A 19,043-nucleotide genomic window follows, 5' to 3' on the forward strand; every position below is an offset into this window, starting at 1 on the left:
TAAAACCAGCGAAAAAAATTTCGACACATCATTTATAGTTCGCACTAAATTTGGCCGCGAAATGCGAAAACATTGCAGTGAGCAAAAACAGGAGGCCCGCGCCGCCACCTTCAAATATTTTTTTGGCGCGCTGGGAGCGTTTCTTAGAAATAAAATTTTCAGTTCCGTGCACTTTGAATGTGCCCACATAACATATAAAAAATCCAGGCAAAACAAAAAATGCGACCGGACAGGCATGTTCGATCTCTCGTGGAATCACCCTACTTAAGGCCATTATACTCGGTTACAACCTAAGAAAAAATGTCAGCCCCGCCCACAGCCATCGCTGCCAATCCCACAGAGAATTTGTATAAATGCTCCATCCAATAGCGCTTGCCCATTTTTGTGGCGTCAAGCTCTTCTCGAGTGTTTAAGATAGTGGACGTTCCATTACAGACACACGTTTGCTTCGCTAGTTTTAGGTCAGAAAACTTTAACGTCCTGGTGAATTTCGTCGCGGATTCTGACATCGCTGCTCAGCCAAACGTGATGTTTTAGTTATTAATGAGGAACGTTTAACTCTGAATATTCAGCGCTTTCTTCAGCCGTCCTCGAGCCGAAAATCACATTGATGATGATATATATGGATGACGAAGATGTATAAGTGATGATGATATGTAAAAAGGATGAATAGTCATTCAATTGTCGCGCTCACAATATGCGTAGTGTATACATTAGGCGAGAAAATTCACTTATGGCTGTAGCGAAAACTGGCTAGCACGACTGTCTTTCACATGTGAAGGGCAGGCGCGACGCGGTTCTATGGGAGGAGCTTATATTTTTCTTAGGATGTAAACGAGTATAGTTTAGTTTCATTGAAATCACCCTTTCGCCTGAGAAACAACAATATCGAAATGACATAATGTTACATATTTCGCCAAAAGCCTAAACACGCGCAGGCATCAGCGGGTTCTCTAGGAGCGCAATAAACAGACATGAATAGAGCGTCCTGTCACGTGCCATTGCATAAAGAAACATGGTGGATAATCAAGCACATTTAATATGGCTTTATGAAAAAAAAGCGCGTTTGGCACGCCGCGAAGAGCTTCATATTACGAATGTCGGGCAAGACGGAAAATTCAGGCTAACGCTCTTGTTCGAGCTTTTCAAAGCTTAGAACGAAAAAGCATTTATTAAAACAAGTGCGCATTTGAGAAATTGTTTCTCTGCTTTAAGGTTCAACTTTGGTGTGCGTGTGTTTCTTCAACAGAACATAGAAGTTCGTTTTCATCACCGGTATGTTCGCTTATTATTTCATGCTTCGTCAAAGCAACGCACAGCGTTCCGTCTCCATGACTGCAATTTCAGGGTTCCGCAAGCTACATTTTCTCGGCAGTGCAGTGTGTGACGCAGTCGCCAGGAAAAGCAACATGTTATGAGCATTTTTCGCGAAAGGATAGCGGTTGTAGCAGGAAATAAAGGAGCCACGTGGCATAATAAATTTTCGTTTACCCCTTTTAGGCCAGCGACCATTTTACGTTGACGTCTAACTTTTTTTTTATCAACCAACCTAAGTATATCTTCACGTCTTCGTTATTTGTGCTTTTGATCCCCTGGGGGGGGGGGGGGGGGGGGGGGGATCGGAGATCTCTGTTCGTTCCGCGTTCGTTCTGGTGGTGTTGCGTCACAAAAGTGGGCGGTCCGCAGCTCTCTTCCGCTGAGAGGAAGAGGACAGCCAATCGTCAAGCGGTGAGCGGCGAGCTTTCCGGAAGTAGACGCGCATCCTTTGTCCTCGGCAAAGGGACCGAATATTTCAAAACGAGGTGTTTCTCGCCTTCTAATAAATACAGTTGTTATACGAAAAGAGTTTTTCTTTTCAAGCTCAAGCAGTTTCTGAAACAGCAATAGCTTTGAGTGCTGATATTTATTGGTGTTAGTTTTTCTAACGTGCTTGCTATGTTAAGTCGCGCACGCGAAAAAAAAAACACAGAAAAGTAGCGGTTGGCGCCGTTTTTCAAAATGTCGTCCCACCGGAATGTCTGGCTTGGCTCCCGGGTGTCGGATCGTCAAAGGGAGCTTCTGCTGGCTTTTATAAAAGAGCACCCACAGATAGCTACGCCGTCGCGCCCGCTGGGGCCGTCGTTCATGAGTGAGGACCGGGACGACACGTGGCAAGAGCTCGTAGCGCTTTTGAACTAAGAAGTCCCTGCGCGTAAGACCACAGCCCAGTGGCAGGCCCGTTCGTTTCGTTCACACTGTTCCTTTCGAGAACCGAAAGCGACGCCGCACTCACTCATGGCTTCAAACGCATCTCGCACCTCCAACCGCCAGGGAAGCACACGTCGCAAGCGCCATTTTCTGAAAATCAGCTGTTGCGGCAGCCGCAACCGCCGCATCATGCCGTGTGAAGCCGTTTGTTCGCTCGAGAGAACGCGTGCGAACGGCCTCGCGATCCGTTCGTTTGTAGCAGACGACGTGCCCGTTATGACGCGGTATGACGTCACCAAAAAATAAATGATTAAGCAAAAAGAAAAATGGCTACGCCCCTAAGAGAGATAATGGGCAAAAAACAGCGCGCAGACGGACGGGACGAAGAAAGGGATACACAGAACAAGCGCTGACTCTCAACTGTGGTTTATTAGGCATATGCAAATTATTTATACACAAATGATAAGCATCAAGAACATGCGCAGAGGAGCTGGCAAGGTACCTTAACAAGGAAAAAAAGAAAACTGCTTTTTAACATCGTGATGAGACTGCGCAGGAGCGACCAAAGATCAAACGAACATACGACTGATTAAGTTTACTTCTTTTTCGTGTAAAGAAACCGATGTTTGGCTGACGCAGAACTCTCCTTCTTTTTTAATGTAGAAAGCTTCCACAAGTTCCCGTGTCGTTTGATCACCGTGTCTAAAGAGCACAGTCGTGTCACTGAACAATGGCTTGCACCCACACTTGTTGCAGTGCGAAGGCAGGTTGGCATACGTCCATGTCTTGAAGGTTGCGGAATGTTCCTTTAGCCGTACATAGAGGCAGCGCCCCGTTTGCCCGATGTACACTTTTTTACAGGTTAAGGGTATTTTGTACACTACCCCTTGTGCACAAGGCATTGCTGCGTCCCTGTGCTTCACACCGCATTTAATTTCGCTAGACCTTCTTTTATCACGCTTTTTGTTCACCATCGGGCAGAATTTTCCTAACTTATTATTGGCTGAAAATAGTACTTGAACATCGTAACGCGACGCCACATTTTTTAACCCATGTGCCATTTTGTGCTTGTAGGGCATAGTGGCACATTTTTTTGGCCGCTCTTTTCTACATTTTTTGTCCCTTCTTAATCTGACGCACTAGTCCTTCGCAGACGGAAGTGATTACAGGAGTCGGGAACCCGGCTGCCTGAAGGCGACCCACCTGATCAGAAAAGCTTTTTTCCCCCTGGTGACTACACGACTTCCTAATCGCGGCTCCGAGGCTTGACGTAGCGATGCCCTTCTTTACTATTTTAGAGTGCCCCGACTTATAATTAAGGCGTGGTTTGACAGACCTGGGGTTATACGCCCAACAAGGGTGGTTGTTAGAAAAGGTAATCTTTAGGTCTAGAAACTGTATGGCGTTTTGTGAAGGTTTTTCGCTGGTGAACTCAAGCCCCATTCCAGCGTTTTGAAAGACCTCCAGAATCTCCTTCACATTCAGGGACGGTTCATATTTGGACATTACAATTAAGTAGTCATCCACGTATCGGGCGACACGAACAACTTTTCCTTCAAGCTTCTTGGCTAGGCTTACGTCGACTTTTCCTAGGAAAATGTCGCTCAGTACCGGTGCCACCCTGGACCCTATGCATACCCCGGCTTTTTGGACCATCGTTTTTCATTCCCACACAATGAAGGTCGAATGCAAATAAAACATCAATAGCTCCAAAAAAGTCGCTACGTTCAAGCCACAATCATTTTGAAATTTTTGTTCATCGTTGTTTTCTGTAATGCATTCCTTCACGCAATTCATTAGCTCCCGCTGTGGAAGGGAATAATATAAATCTACAACATCAACACTGAATGCAGTACATCCGTCAAACTTTCCATGGCGTAATTCTTCAACAATTACCTCCGAGTTCCTTATTATGAAGGGATCTTGCACTACTAATTTTTCTAGTTGCTTCTGCAGAAAGGTTGAAACAACTACCTGCCACGTGCCATTCTCGGAGACGATAGTGCGAAAAGGCTGCTCCAGTTTGTGGGTCTTAATCGAGAAGAACGAGAAAATAGTGAAGAAGGGCATCGCTACGTCAAGCCTCGGAGCCGCGATTAGGAAGTCGTGTAGTCACCAGGGGGAAAAAAGCTTTTCTGATCAGGTGGGTCGCCTTCAGGCAGCCGGGTTCCCGACTCCTGTAATCACTTCCGTCTGCGAAGGACTAGTGCGTCAGATTAGGAAGGGACAAAAAAATGTAGAAAAAGGGCGGCCAAAAAAATGTGCCACTATGCCCTACAAGCACAAAATGGCACATGGGTTAAAAAATGTGGCGTCGCGTTACGATGTTCAAGTACTATTTTCAGCCAATAATAAGTTAGGGAAATTGTGCCCGATGGTGAACAAAAAGCGTGATAAAAGAAGGTCTAGCGAAATTAAATGCGGTGTGAAGCACAGGGACGCAGCAATGCTTTGTGCACAAGGGGTAGTGTACAAAATACCCTTAACCTGTAAAAAAGTGTACATCGGCAAACGGGGCGCTGCCTCTACGTACGGCTAAAAGAACATTCCGCAACCTTCTAGACATGCACGTATGCCAACCTGCCTTCGCACTGCAACAAGTGTGGGTGCAAGCCATTGTTCAGTGACACGACTGTGCTCTTTAGACACGGTGATCAAATGACACGGGAACTTGTGGAAGCTTTCTACATTAAAAAAGAAGGAGAGTTCTGCGTCAGCCAAACATCGGTTTCTTTACACGAAAAAGAAGTAAACTTAATCAGTCGTATGTTCGTTTGATCTTTGGTCGCTCCTGCGCAGTCTCATCACGATGTTAAAAAGCAGTTTTCTTTTTTTCCTTGTTAAGGTACCTTGCCAGCTCCTCTGCGCATGTTCTTTATGCTTATCATTTGTGTATAAATAATTTGCATATGCCTAATAAACCACAGTTGAGAGTCAGCGCTTGTTCTGTGTATCCCTTTCTTCGTCCCGTCCGTCTGCGCGCTGTTTTTTGCCCATTATGTATCACCAACTAGCCCAACTTTCAGTCCTGCCCCTAAGAGACGTGGTTTTTTCCGGCTTCGGCTAATCGCGTGCGCCGCCAGAATGGGTGCAGAACGAACGGCGCAGAACAGAGATCTCCGATCACCCTACTCGTTATGACGCGACATGACGTCACCAAAAAAGAAAAGATCAAGCCAAAAAAATAAATGCCGACAGCCACCGGCATTGAGTGGCATCTCCCGCTTCAGCCAATCAGCGCGCTTGTTCTTCCTCAGGAGAATGAACAAGCGGAACGAACAGATCTCCGATCGCCCCCCTGCTGTACAGGCTTCCGACATTTTCGCGGACGGCTCATAATACACTACAAGCAGCAAATGCGACACGAAAGCAGGTACCGCTGTCAACTCTTCAATAAGATGAAACTGCAAGTCTTATGCATATTCCTCATTCTGTGCTATGAATAGAACATTTCCATCATCACGACCTTCCAGTTTTTCGTCTTTAATTATTCATCTTCCTTGGCACAAGAAACACCTTCTCTGTACATATTGTAAAATATGCGCTGAATTTGAGGAAGAACAAGACAACATGCGCAGTTGAATATCGCCATACGCACTCCTTTCTTTTTATGTTTCTTTTTGTTACCGCTCCCTTACACGTGTCACTACTGCCTTGCGCAAGCCACGCCAGAATGTCTGGGAACGTTCCACATTATTTTAGGATCATCTGTTAAGGTTGAGCGTGAAGACGCGAACCGCTGATTCTATTCTGGAACTAACGGGGCCACCAGTGATAAGGCTGCGACGTTTGATGTCGCATGTATGAATTCCGACGCGCCTTGCCACGGATCAGATTATCGACTGCCGACGCTGTGTTCGCCGCTATCAGCGTAAGCGTGTATCTCTTATAGTTTGACTTCTCGTTTACCGGGCACATGTTCGCCCATATAAAATGCTTAGTCTTGAACAAGCCGACTGCTGCCTGCGTCCACGTCACGACAACGTGACAATATTTCACAGGAAGATTGGTTAGAAATATTTGCTTAGAAAACAGCTTAGAAAATATTTCCGCACAGTAAACAGCCTTGCACTTACAGCGGGCCACAATGTGCCGTAAACAACGGGGTGACCACAACTAAAGCGTTTTTTTATTGAACATTGTGAACTGCATGCCGGTAGTTTCCAGGTTTACGTATGCAACGCGACGTCAAGAGTGTGAGGCGTATAGGTCGTCCATGTAGTGTCCCGTAGTCAATACCGAGAGACGGCCGTAGCTGATTAGCAACCGTATTTTGGGACATTTGCGTCGCTTCGGTAACAGGAATTGTACGCATGTTGGCCATCATTACGAACTCACAACATGAAGGAAGTAAGCTCGAAGACACATTGTTTGACTTCTCTTTTGATATTTTTAGTCGTTTCGCTTATGGTAATGCATGCTGCATACAACGGAAGTGTTTTTTTTTTATTCTCTGTTCAGAGATCACCCCGCAGCGTCCAAAGGCGTTACAGCAGGAAATGGTGAAAGAGAGAACGAAAAAAAAAAACAGCATACATTCATCAACACATTGCACTTGCTCTTCAGACAGTCTGCTTCACTGGTTTTCTGATAGAACAAAACAAGAGTTAGCATACACGTCCCATAGGCGTGCGCACAGGGGTTGGCAGGAGGGGAGCGGGTGGAGCACCCCCCTTTTTTGTCTAAGGGGGGCGCCAAATGTGCCCCGAACCTTTACTGAGTCGGACCTGTCCCGTCATCGTTTAAAGTGTACGGTTATAGTTATGCAGCTTTTTCACAGTAATGACGGCCGAGGAGCCTCTAAGTTGATCAAAAGGTACCATAGCGCTAGCAGGCAGGGACGAGGAAGACAACACGGGACAAGTGCTAACTTTCAACTGAATGTTTATTCTCAGAAGTAACGGTATATGTAGATCCGTACACAGAAGAAGGCCCCATCACCGCACCTTGAAACATGCCGCTCCAGAAAGGCGAATTCTTTTGCAGTCAGTGCTAACGAAGGGCAGCTGGCACAGCTGTTACCGACCTTCGCTATCAGGGCGGCTTCCGCAATCTCTATCGCACTTTTATCGTCATTCCTATACACAACGGTGCACTCCTTAAACAGGGCTTCGCATCCACAAACATTACAATGTACCGACATGTGACCATCCAGATATTGACCTACCTTCTGTTTGTGTTCTCTTAGCCTATCGTTAAGGCATGCAGTGTTACGACCAACTAGCCCAAAAAGCCGCATTGAGAAACTCTAAGTTGAATTCAAGAACTGATTTCCCACCTTTACCCCCGGAAAGCCGGTGCCCAAAAGCGCAGCAAGCCATCGCTTCATTGTAATTTGTGCAACCATTGCGAACCTTGCTTTCTTCGGGACTCGTCCAACAAGGAGGAGAGGGGGGGGCAATTGGAGAACCCTGCGCACGCCCCCGCACGCTCGCCTTGCTTTGTTATACTCCAAAATATTGCCGTCAAGATTTTTAAATGCGAAGCCTTACTTAGCGAACCAACGTCACTTTCACCGTTTCTATCTAAGTATCCATACTTATATCTATATATCTATCTAGTCGTCTACGTCTCGGCGCTCTAGCGGTCGTCTCCTTAAGTTGGCCTATACCAAAATTGGCGCAGGGAGGGCACGAGTTTATGACGAACATGACTCACAGGTCAAGACATGAATAACGGGACTTCCCTGTCGTGTGCGTAATGAAACCCTTCCCGAAAGTCACGTGTGGCACATACCCGCTATTTGCGGCCTGTGGTGTATGCGTATGTGCCACACGTGGTTCACAGTATATATCAACTGACACAAAGGGAGAATAGACTTTGGAAATCTTCACGCGAAAGCGTTAAGGAGTTCGTGTCGCGGAAAAATCCGGTGCCGGCGTCGACGGCTTTGTCGGTGAGCGAAAAGTCTCGGTTTAAGTGAAGAATGAGAATCACGGGATGAAGCCGGGATCGAACACAGTCATTGAAAGGGTCAGGGCGTGCATTAACAGTGGCAACGTCACAACGGCGTAAACTAAGTAGAAGCGACAGATACTGTGAAAGTGAATAGAGATAATGAGAGAGGAGGACAAAGGAACAATAAAACCGAACAAGAAAGCTTCTGACGTCTCGAAGGGAGTGTGCATTACCAAAGCCGTGATCAGGTCGAAGACCTTTCAGTACGACGCGCTCGTGTTACCTATTAAATGCGACAACGTCCCGGCGAACCCGTGTTGCCACACAAGTGAATGCGCTCTTTTCTTTGCTCCCAGCCAAAGCAATATACAGCGACATCGTCCCGTGTGTGACCCGGCATGGGTGTGGCTGTGAGCGCAAAGCACCCCACACGTGGCGGAAATTATTGCCACGGGTTCTGCACGCGGAAGCGAAAGAAGGAGCTGCTGTCTTACGCCAGCACGCAAAGGCACTCTTTGTTCCTGTAATGAAGAGCTAAACCCGTTCTTTCATAAAAGACTGAGAGATGGTCGCATGTATGTGTATAGCCAGAGTTCATTATATTGTCTTCGGATGTCTTCACTGCTAGAAGCAAGAGAGAAAAAAAAACACGTATAAAAAACAGAGAGCTAGGAAGGGTCAGGCTATAGGCCAACAAACTATGCCTCAGCTTAACACCAGTAATTTTGGCAAGGCGTGCACTTGTGCCGTCGGTAAAGTGGGCATGCTCTACGGCCCCCTAATTGGCCCCGTCAGTAAAAGTGGTGTTTAGCTTTTCGCACGTAACCGCTGGTGCGCAAGCTTATTCGAAGAACTGATGATCTGTTGACGTCCTGCAAGGTGCCGCAGTCAATAATTCAGGATCCCTTGCCCTAAGGGGAAAATTCGGGCAAGCGAAACTTCTCGTGCGCCTACCTCACATACTACCTTTCTTTCTTTCTTTCTTTCTTTCTTTCTTTCTTCTTTCTTTCTTTCTTTCTTTCTTTCTTTCTTTCTTTCTTTCTTTCTTTCTTTCTTTCTTTCTTTCTTTCTTTCTTTCTTTCTTTCTTTCTTTCTTTCTTTCTTTCTATCGAACTGCCGAATACTCCCTTCTAACTGTTTCCTTCCTCCATGCCGGGAATTGGACCGCATCCCCGTGCTTAGTAGAGCAACACTTCAGTTGCTACCGGCAACAACGACAGTCATGCGCGTTCGTATCCAGGCAAGAATGAAATGTGGCAAAGTGAAATGACAAGTCACCTCGATAACCTAAATAAAAGATCAGATTTCCGTGTTAGAAAGGGCTTATCGCTGAGAAGCCCAAGTCAAGAGGGCATATATTATTGTAAAACGGCGCATACGGGTACGCATTCGAGGTGCGCCGGCCACATGCCGTTTGTTTTTTATTTTGTTTGATCCCACCTGCGACGCCAATGACACTTGTGAGCCAATACAATCTTGGCTTGAAAAATATATACGTTGCTCAATAGGTGAAAGGACAACAGCTGCAGTTATAAAGCTCAATAGGACTGAGCTATTGTTGTATAAGACACCAACTAGTCCCAACCTTGGCTCCAAGTCCTATTCGTGGCCACTCCCTCTTTCTCTCATATAAGTGGAAAAGCTAGGGCAAGGTGTTTCAGGGGCTACGACAAGTCCCACTCCCTGATTCAAGTATGCTTAAGTAGAACTCCAAAGGATTGGTGCAGACGTGAAACCAGCGGGTAGGGACACACGCTTAGTTGACACCTCTCGGTAGAACAACTTACGTACCCCGGCCCCTAAAAGCTTGCGGTACACGAAATTTCCGAGAAAGCTATATTCCCGCTTTGTTTGACAACATAGCCTCCAAATCAATGTTCCAGCCTGTAGTAGTGCCTGCGACCTATACAGCTACACACTAGGTTAGAAGCGCCGTGCACTAACAGAGCAGAAATTCGCATTTTCAGTGTAGCCCGTGTTCCGAAAACTTTTGTGGGCGGGTGTACGTGCTATATGAGTAGGTAGCCAGGGTACAGACGGTGAGAAGGTGCCCAGGCCGGATATTTTACGTGCTCTTCACGCTTCGATTGCGGTGTACGCCGCAATGAGGCAACCTATTTCAATCGTGAGAGTTCACGGCATAAATGAAGTTTATGCCGATAGCTATCACGATAAAAGAAGACTGACGCCAATAGCCTGAGCTTGAACGTTTTTTCCCCGAAATCTTTAGACTAAGCAGTATCGACGCCTTTAGTTTTTCCTCGTCAGGAAAGGCAACGTTACAGCAGAAAGCCCAGATATATGACGGCGGCATGGCGATGCATAAGATAATGCTCACATGCATAAATTATCAGAGATAAGTGCTTATCCAGGAAAACATGAGACCGCTGACACAAGCCGTTTCATGAGTGACTATGCTGGTGCTCTCAACATGAAGACACGGAACATGACCATTCAATGCTGGCAATGAATTTTGGTGACTTGACATGTTTCCTTCAACTTAGAAGACATCTTGGCTCTTGTGGTAAGCTTAAGAGGTTGGTTCACTTAAAACCGACAATTTTTTACCTACCAATCACACAGGCTAACCATAGGCAAAGTGATGAATGTACATGACCGCAGTAGTATGTGGAATTCAACTTCCACCCAGATGGTATGGCAGGTTTCTAACGTGGCCTTCAACTGTAGGTCATGCAATCGACCTCTTAGTGTACGACGAGCACAAGACAGCTGTCTTGAGCTCGTCTTGTGTGTATCTAGTTTAGATTCCTGTCATCGTCTTTTTCGCGCTGTTTAAAGTTATACGCGGGCTCTAAAACGCATATGCTCTGTTTTCGTTCTCGACGTCAGAGAAGTGTACAGCGGCCCACACATGAATACAGAGAACGGCAAGATCTACCGCTTAGTAAGTGGTGTCGTCAAATTCCAGTAGCGAACTTTCCACACGGCAAATAACACTGAACACTGATCTGTGTAAGAACACGATTATAAAAGAAAACTCAGACGACCAGCGCTAGTACACTCTACCAGCGCCACTTCAAACCAACTTCACTAACCAATGAACAAATACCCATATTGATGATGACGATGATGCTTGGACGACACCTTCCGAAACTGGCTGGCGACACATTGCTCCAGGTAAAAAATAATAGTAGAAGGAAAACTAGCAATCGAAAACGACCCCCACACGGAGGAGGGTGGAGGAACTAAAGATACCCGTTGATGATAGCCACTTTAGAGTCTTCTCCTACTGCAGTCACCGCTTTGCCACGGTCACCACCATCACTACTCCTGCAGTTCGCGTTCGCGGAACCGCAGCGGCATCTATCGCTGCTCTTGGCAAATGCCACCAAACCTCCGAGAGTGCCAACGTGGCTTAGGAAACGGCGCACATGTGCGCCACGGCCAAGAAAGTCCACGGCCTCAGAAAGTTCTTCCCTCTATTCTACTTTGTTCTTCAATAGAGTTACTGTATATGCTTATACAGTAGCTCTAGTTATGATGGAACCACAGCGCCGCCCATCGCTATCCTTTCCAACCGGTCCCAAGCCTCCAAGAGGACCGACGTTGTCTGGCAGAGAACGCTTGTGGCGCGAAACCACACCGACATCCCGAACGCAGCGCTGGCATAATAATAATAATAATAATAATAATATATATATATATATATATATATATATATATATATATATATATATTGTATTATTGCAACGCTGTGTGTCCCGATCACAGCGTTGGCAAGCTGAACACATAATTATGCAGCTTCGCACAGGCTATCGCTATCGGTTTCATTGAACGTAACAATTTGATAACAGTCTTTAAACTAGTCATATATTCCGTTATTGTTGTATGAGTCTGTGCGCATGTAACACTCAGCCTTCCGGCTTCAATGTGGCAGTTGGGCTGAACAGCCTGGGTAACTAACAGATTTCCCAATTTGTTGCTTACTAATTTGTCCTGTCAGATATTCTAACGAACGACCCTGCTGACAAGTGCATTGGCACTTCAAAAGCTGCGCAGAATCACTTCTTGCTTTAAATACGTAATCATGTCGCCTTTCTACTGAAGCAAATGAATGCAGCAAAACCTACCAATAAAGCCATCTTCATTGAAAACAGTGTCCATTCTCTTCTCTCGGATGTTGTCATCATCATTAATATCGTCCACCATTTATTCCTCATTTAGAGGCTCCTTTCGTGGAATTACAGAGAGAGAAAGAACTACTTTGTTAGAAAATGCCTGCAGAAGAAGGAAAGGATGGAAGAATCAAAGTGAAATTGGTCACATTGAAACATGGTCATGCGCTTCTTAAACTAATACGTCTAACACGTGAACCATACAAAAGAACAAAAAATACCACAGCACTAATATGTTCGTCTGTCATCGTGCTGTGTATTCTTGTTCGAGCCGTAGTTAAAAAGCGTAGCTAGTCACACGCTTCAGTTTCGGCGTACCACTAGTAATATATTTTCTGTTGTCGGCGTTAGATTACGGAGAAAATTTCCTAAATGTCTGTCTTATAGGCTGTGGTCCTGATTCTCGTCATATGAACGTATCCTGAGACGAGGTGCAGCACAAGCCGATATCATATTGCCTTCGAGAATGGGTGTTGCGCGCAAATTGTCAGGACATATGGCACGGCCAGTCGATTAAATTCCGTTTCGCTTTTGAGACGCGCCAGGCATTGCTCGTGCTTTCAAAGGATTCAAAATGGTTTATGCTCGAATGTAAATGTTATCAGCGCGTTAGAAGAGTCAGAGCCAGGGACGGCGCGTATATATCGCGTAATAAGTATTTACGCGGAGAAATTTATTCACTTCCTGATAGCATCAACAACACTGAAAAAGTTTCGGTACCGCTAAAGTTAGAAGAATTTCACTGATGCAATGAAGACTAGACGTGAACTTTAGTAATTTACTACTTATTAATTGCTTACATTTCTTGGCACGTGCTTGGCGCAATATTTCCCAGAAACCACCAAGGCTGGAAACACTTCTATATGAAGCAATGGTATGAACGGCTGTTTTACCACGGCGCTACAGCCAAAGTAATCTGATGTCTTGACTCTGAGCTCGGAGGCTAGCGCTGAAAGGAAGCTTTCCAGCGTATGTTTATTTGGATGGAGACTGCAATTTTCAGTGTACTCCGATTTTTTTTCTCGGGAAAAGTATTAAGCCACCAGGATTCTTCCTATTATCTTACAACCTCATTCGCGACGTAGATGTAGGTCCCATGCCTTCTTCGTCATACGTGAAGTAACGCAGACGAGCGGCTGCGGTTCAGGAGCATAAAGGCAACTAACCTTATTGACCGGAACGGCTTTTCTTATGCGGGGAATACTGTTAGGTCACACAGGCCGTGTGCAACATGCAGAATCAACCTTTGTGTGAAAACAATGCAAGTCACATAAGAGCTTGCATCATGGCCTTCCCTCCCACTTACATTGAGTTCACTCTTAACTTCCTAAAGTCCTCTTGCCGAAGCCTATGTTTCGTGCCTAAGCTTCGTCGAAGCACTACTGAGGACGGGATGTGTCCTCGGATTAATTTGCTGTTGTTCCTGTTGACGTAGAGTCGGTTGAAGGGCGGGCAGCTGGGTCCCGCATAAGGTTCCGTAATGCACATTACGTGGATTGTTGGGCGTCCATATAGGAAGTAGCGTAACTAGACCATATTACCAATACACATTTTCACCGCGTACACATTTAACACTGTGAGCCATTGAAAATCCACACTCAGCACCGCGTTTGCTGGTATGCGGTCTCTAATTATTTGCTTTTTTTAAGCGCATACTCGGCCGTGGCCGGTATGAATTTTTCGAATAGGGCATACTTCGAATAAAGAAACTATTCTATTCGTACTAGAAATTTCCAGTGTTTTCGCACCCCTAGTTGTTTTCTAAGAAACGCGCCCTTTATACAATACCCTTTTTTCTTTCTTCCCTTACGGAAATGTCATATATGACACTTATATAAATTATATGCGGCCATATATGAGTATATATGTCTGCATATGTGGCTACCGCTTACCATATATAGATGTAAATAGGGCCATATATGGCGCGATTGGCCCATATATGGAGACAAATACAGCCATATATGGCGCGGCTGGTCCATATATAGAGTGAAATGCTGTCATATATGGCACGGCCACACCATATATGTGCATATCAAGTAGATCCATATATGGGGTTGTGCTACCATATATGGGATGAACAACGTATATACGGCACGAGTTACTAACATATATGGGGATTGTCATATATGGCAATACGTACAGGAAAGTGGCCTAATTGGTATCTACACCAACAAGAGTATCAAGTATAAACATTGTTGCAATGCAATCTTATAAGATAAAATAATAAGGTCTATGTACGTGTCAGTGCATGGTTCACTCGTGTATAGCTTGTACTGAGTTTTACATGAACTTTAGGTTTCCAACAATAAGTGGTAATTATTACGACGTCATTATTATATATACGAGATGTTCTTACAAGGGCGCTATCCTGTCCGCACATATAATACATGCAAGCTCCCAAACCTCGCTATTCTCATTAACCAAGCCGATGTGTATAGTTGTGGTATATAAAAAACGCCATGCATACAACTTCTATTGTTCACAGTAATGCATGGTTAAATAAAAGCTAGTTTTAATGCAGCTTGTTATCTCGCACATCAGTGGACAAACTTGCTGATAATTCGAAGTTTGTGATGGCTATATGCTGGACACTTCATTTAACGAGGTTTCTGTGAACGTTGTTTACTCACATCTGGGATCACTTTCAGTTGACATTTACCATAGTAGTATGCGCAGAGCAATATTTGAGGCAGTATTTTCAAGAACAAAAATGAGACAGTACAACTCGCAGGCCTTATGCTTACATTAAAAATTGGTGTCGTGCTCATGTCTTGCAGAGATGCGCTTTGCGTTTCATTTGGCTGCGTATAAACTTCTTGAATGTGCAGATCGTCAACTTAATGTCCATTTGAAATGAGTACATTCAAATAATTCATTTCATGCGAGGTTTGAAAGCGTCAGTTGAATCTCACTCGATACATACCATGGGGTATACGTTAAGAAGTGTCCAATTGACGCACACACGATGCACATTTAATTCACCAATTATTGAGCGCTCAGAATGCTGCAGTTTTATAACACCGAATTTACCAGACTTCTATTTTGTGCATGTCATTTCTTGATCGGGATCGCTCATAAGGTGCACCAATTGCCTTAAATGTTACCTTGCGAATGCATTTATCACGAGACGTTTTTGTGAATAATTAAGGGCCTTACATAAACCAGACTGGCCATTCTATTTACAGCGCTCCGTAGAGCAGCCACGTAATAAATAAAACTACATGGGGCTATATCCTTTCAACACTAACAGTGTGGCTCATACCCTTGTGAACTATAGGCGAATACGTATACATATGCGCGCACATGCATAATTACACGCTCGCGCGCAGCGGCTCATGGGTACGCGGACACACCCGTTTGTTTCAATGGGGCCATATAATTTTTGCCATGGGAGTAATATCGTTGATTCAACGTTCATCTAGGGGTTGTAGGAACAGTACATTTATTATTACCGTTGTTATTATTTATATATTATTATTATTATTATTATTATTATTATTATTATTATTATTATTATTATTATTATTATTAAAGCATGAGAAGTAAGATAAATATCCGGATCGAACATGTCGTGGCAGCCAGCGTACGTGAAGCAGCGAATTGCAGATTCTACGAACGCCTCCCTCAAAGGTCATGCACCTGTCACTCTCGGCAGCCAGCAGGGATAGAGCGAGCCCTATTGTCTCGAAACCCGCGTGACTAGTTAAACGCGGGGCCGCTTGCACTCGGCGGACACAAGCGAGGACGAGCGATTCCGGTCTGAGGGGTGAGCAATTCGGCGAATGCATACTGGAAACTTCCACTGTACGCAAGAACACAGACGACCAGAAGGCGGGTAGGCCCATCTACGGTTGCGATCAAGAAAATAGCACACGAAAAGTTTAACTTGTAAGGTGTTAATATCGCGTTAATAATTATGAAGAGTTGAAACTTTGTTTGCCAATAAGCTTCGCAAAATTTACTGCAGCGACAACTGTGTAAATTGGTGATCTCACGGACACCTTAGCGCTGCATCATGATCGAGGCTGTATCCATGCGCGCCGCTGTTGCTTCTTTGCTGACCGGAGCAGCATGCGCGGCTCGTGTTCGTCAATTGTGATCTCTCTTGCTCTTATTTCATGTTCAGCGACTGCTTTGATTTTGCACTGACTTCAACGAAGACCTGAGGAATTTACTTCCCTGCATGTGGTACAATTGTGGATGCAGAGGCAAGTGTGTTTTTGTGGAGAGGCCGTTGGTTTGACCATCGTTAACTTTTGGTGCGGAAAAATGGACGCCTAAGCTTGCGTGCAAGTTTTCCTCGCATCTTCCTTTCTGAAAAGCTGTACGGATAAGTGTGGTCGTCTTAAGTTGTGATTAAGTTCCTCTGGATTTACTGGCTCTGTACATCACAGCCTCTGCTAAATTTTAAGGTAAGTTTATTGTTTTCATTGCCTTCTTACGTTGTACTCGAAACTTAAGAAAACTCACAAAGCGTAGTGCATTGCATGTTTTGATTAGTATATGATGCATAATAATTGTGGTTACGTGATTAAGCCGTCGTATTCTAGCTCTTTTATTTTAAAAACACCATTTTGTTTTGTTTTTGCTATTTCTTTCAGACATGACTCCCCCTATTTAATCGGAAGCAAGCGCTGTACCAACTAAATTATGGCTTTCGTGCTATTGTAGTGTTCGTAAAAATAAAAAAACAAATATATCTGGATATTTCTTTTTACTTTGACATTTGAGAAAACACCAAAAGTCAATTACAACTTACGCAATTAACAAATGAAAAAGTTGGCAATCCGCATCCCCAAGTATGTGTCATGACATTTATGTGCCCGTGTCCTAATTTGTCGGTTTTCGCCCAGTTTTATTGCGATAGCAATTATATGGACAGTCTCGGCTGGATTTTGCCGTCGCCGTCGCCGTCATGCACCGTATATGTATAAGTATGTATATATATATAAAAGCTCCAAAGAAAAATAATTCAGAAAAATGCTTCCGAAGCGCGGAATCGAACCAGGGACCTCTTGTTCCGCAGCGAGTGGCGCTATCCACTACGCCACGAAACGCAGATCCTCCACGTAGCTAACGGCGAGCGTTATATACATACCCTTTACCGCTGGACGGACTCACAGACGGCAGGCGATAATAAAGCTTTCTTCATTACCAGCGAGATGGCGCTAGCAGCGCGACGGGCGCATTTAAAAGTCGTCGTCGAGCTCGCTCGCTTCTTATATTTGCGCAGCGAGAACATTGCCCTTCCGTTTTCTGCTCGCGCGGTTTTCTCGCGGTGAGGGGAAGAGGAATGTTTCACGCTTTCAGCGTGATGTCCGCGCTCATGTTACCGAGCGTACGAAAGTCACTCGAGCTGAAGGGACGCCGCTAAACGAACAAACAGAAGATGAGCGCGAACTATCAAGTGTCACAGCTCGGCAGTTGAAGCACGCTAGTTTCCTTCGCTGCTTCGGCCGCCTTTGCAACAGGAACGCTGTTCAAACTGAGAGTATCCATTGGCGAGCCTCACTTCGTATAGCATTAATTTCTTGCTATCGCATTCATTGCTTCGCCCTTGCGGCGAAACTGTGACTTTTTTACCTTGTTTTTAGAATTACGCTTGTCTTGAAGATAAGTGCGCACGGCTAAAGCTTCTTGCGAGGGCAATTCTAGAAGACGGTGTGCAGTACTCACGGATTGAAACGGGACAATTTAGGACCACTTAACGCACATACTTTCGTCTCCACCGTCTTCAGTTCGGGTCATATCGGCGTAATTTGGACTCGAACGCGTAGACCAGAGCAACATTATATGTAGAGACCAGATTAGTTGTGATATGATGTGGTTATCTCGAGCGGTTGCGCATACCAGTCGTTATACTAAAAAATGTGATGTCACCTTTGAATACGCGGGCACTGTACGTAATTTTGTACAAGTCGAGAAATTAAACCCGACTGGTCTGCTTAGGTCTTGCAACTGATTAAAATGTTAATGTTTTAGTAGCTGTATCAAAAGCAGGCAACGTTTTGAAAACACAATTTTTTAGCGTCTGGTTTTCAAGAAATGTTGCGTACCAGCCGCTATTGGTCGAACTCCATAAAGGTTAAATATCATGTCCCCTAAATCATTCAATGCACACGCAGTCCACATGGTCAGTGGCAAGTAGATAATTTAATTTGTCTCGCAGAAGAGTCCCAATTGACACGCAAAAATATTCTCAATAAAGAAACGGTGGACAATGTGTTTATGAAACTGAATAGTAAAATACGTTCTTTCTGCGCAAAACGTTTCAGAAAAGACAGATAGGACAGAGCGCACTCCTATCTGTCTTTCCTGAAACGTTTAGCGCACAAAGAACGTATTTTTCCTTTTCGAGTGCAGTACCAACCAGCCCAAGTAGCCACCCTGTTGAAACTGAATAGAATATGTCGATAAGCACTCAATTTAAACACAATGTATCTTTTCGTGAAAAGTTGATATAGCCTGAATGAAATCACTAAAAAGAAACAAGAGAGCAACTTATGTGCATGCTTTTTAGCTACATAGGCACAGAATGCTTCGATCGTGCATGTTAAAAGAATATAACTGATCCAAAGCTTAGCTGCCTTGCCAAACTGTTGTTGTGCAGTGAATGTCTATATACATTAAAATAACTTGACTAACAGTCATGTGCTGACCCCGAACAGTAATAAACAGCAAAATGACAGTTCTAGCAATAAAGCTTTGATGATAACTAATTTTTTTTGGGAGGGCAGTGAAACAGCTCACAACCCTCGTGTTGAAAACACGACTGCTACTGCAGACCGTTGGGTGGCATCAATAATCATGGAGCATTAATTC

At 44.6% G+C, this 19,043-nt stretch overlaps 1 long non-coding RNA gene across 1 annotated transcript in view; it reads left to right on the top strand.

Annotated features, from left to right (window-relative positions):
- Positions 1–16,098: 16,098 nt before the first annotated feature.
- The window catches only part of LOC125757193 (uncharacterized), a 58,242-nt gene continuing 55,297 nt past the window's right edge, over positions 16,099–19,043 (top strand). The window contains exon 1 of the long non-coding RNA XR_007415127.1: positions 16,099–16,633. This is a non-coding gene — a long non-coding RNA (uncharacterized LOC125757193). The remainder of the gene's footprint in view (positions 16,634–19,043) is intronic.

Source organism: Rhipicephalus sanguineus, chromosome 2, assembly GCF_013339695.2.
Source record: "Rhipicephalus sanguineus isolate Rsan-2018 chromosome 2, BIME_Rsan_1.4, whole genome shotgun sequence".
Taxonomy (NCBI): Eukaryota; Metazoa; Arthropoda; class Arachnida; order Ixodida; family Ixodidae; genus Rhipicephalus; species Rhipicephalus sanguineus.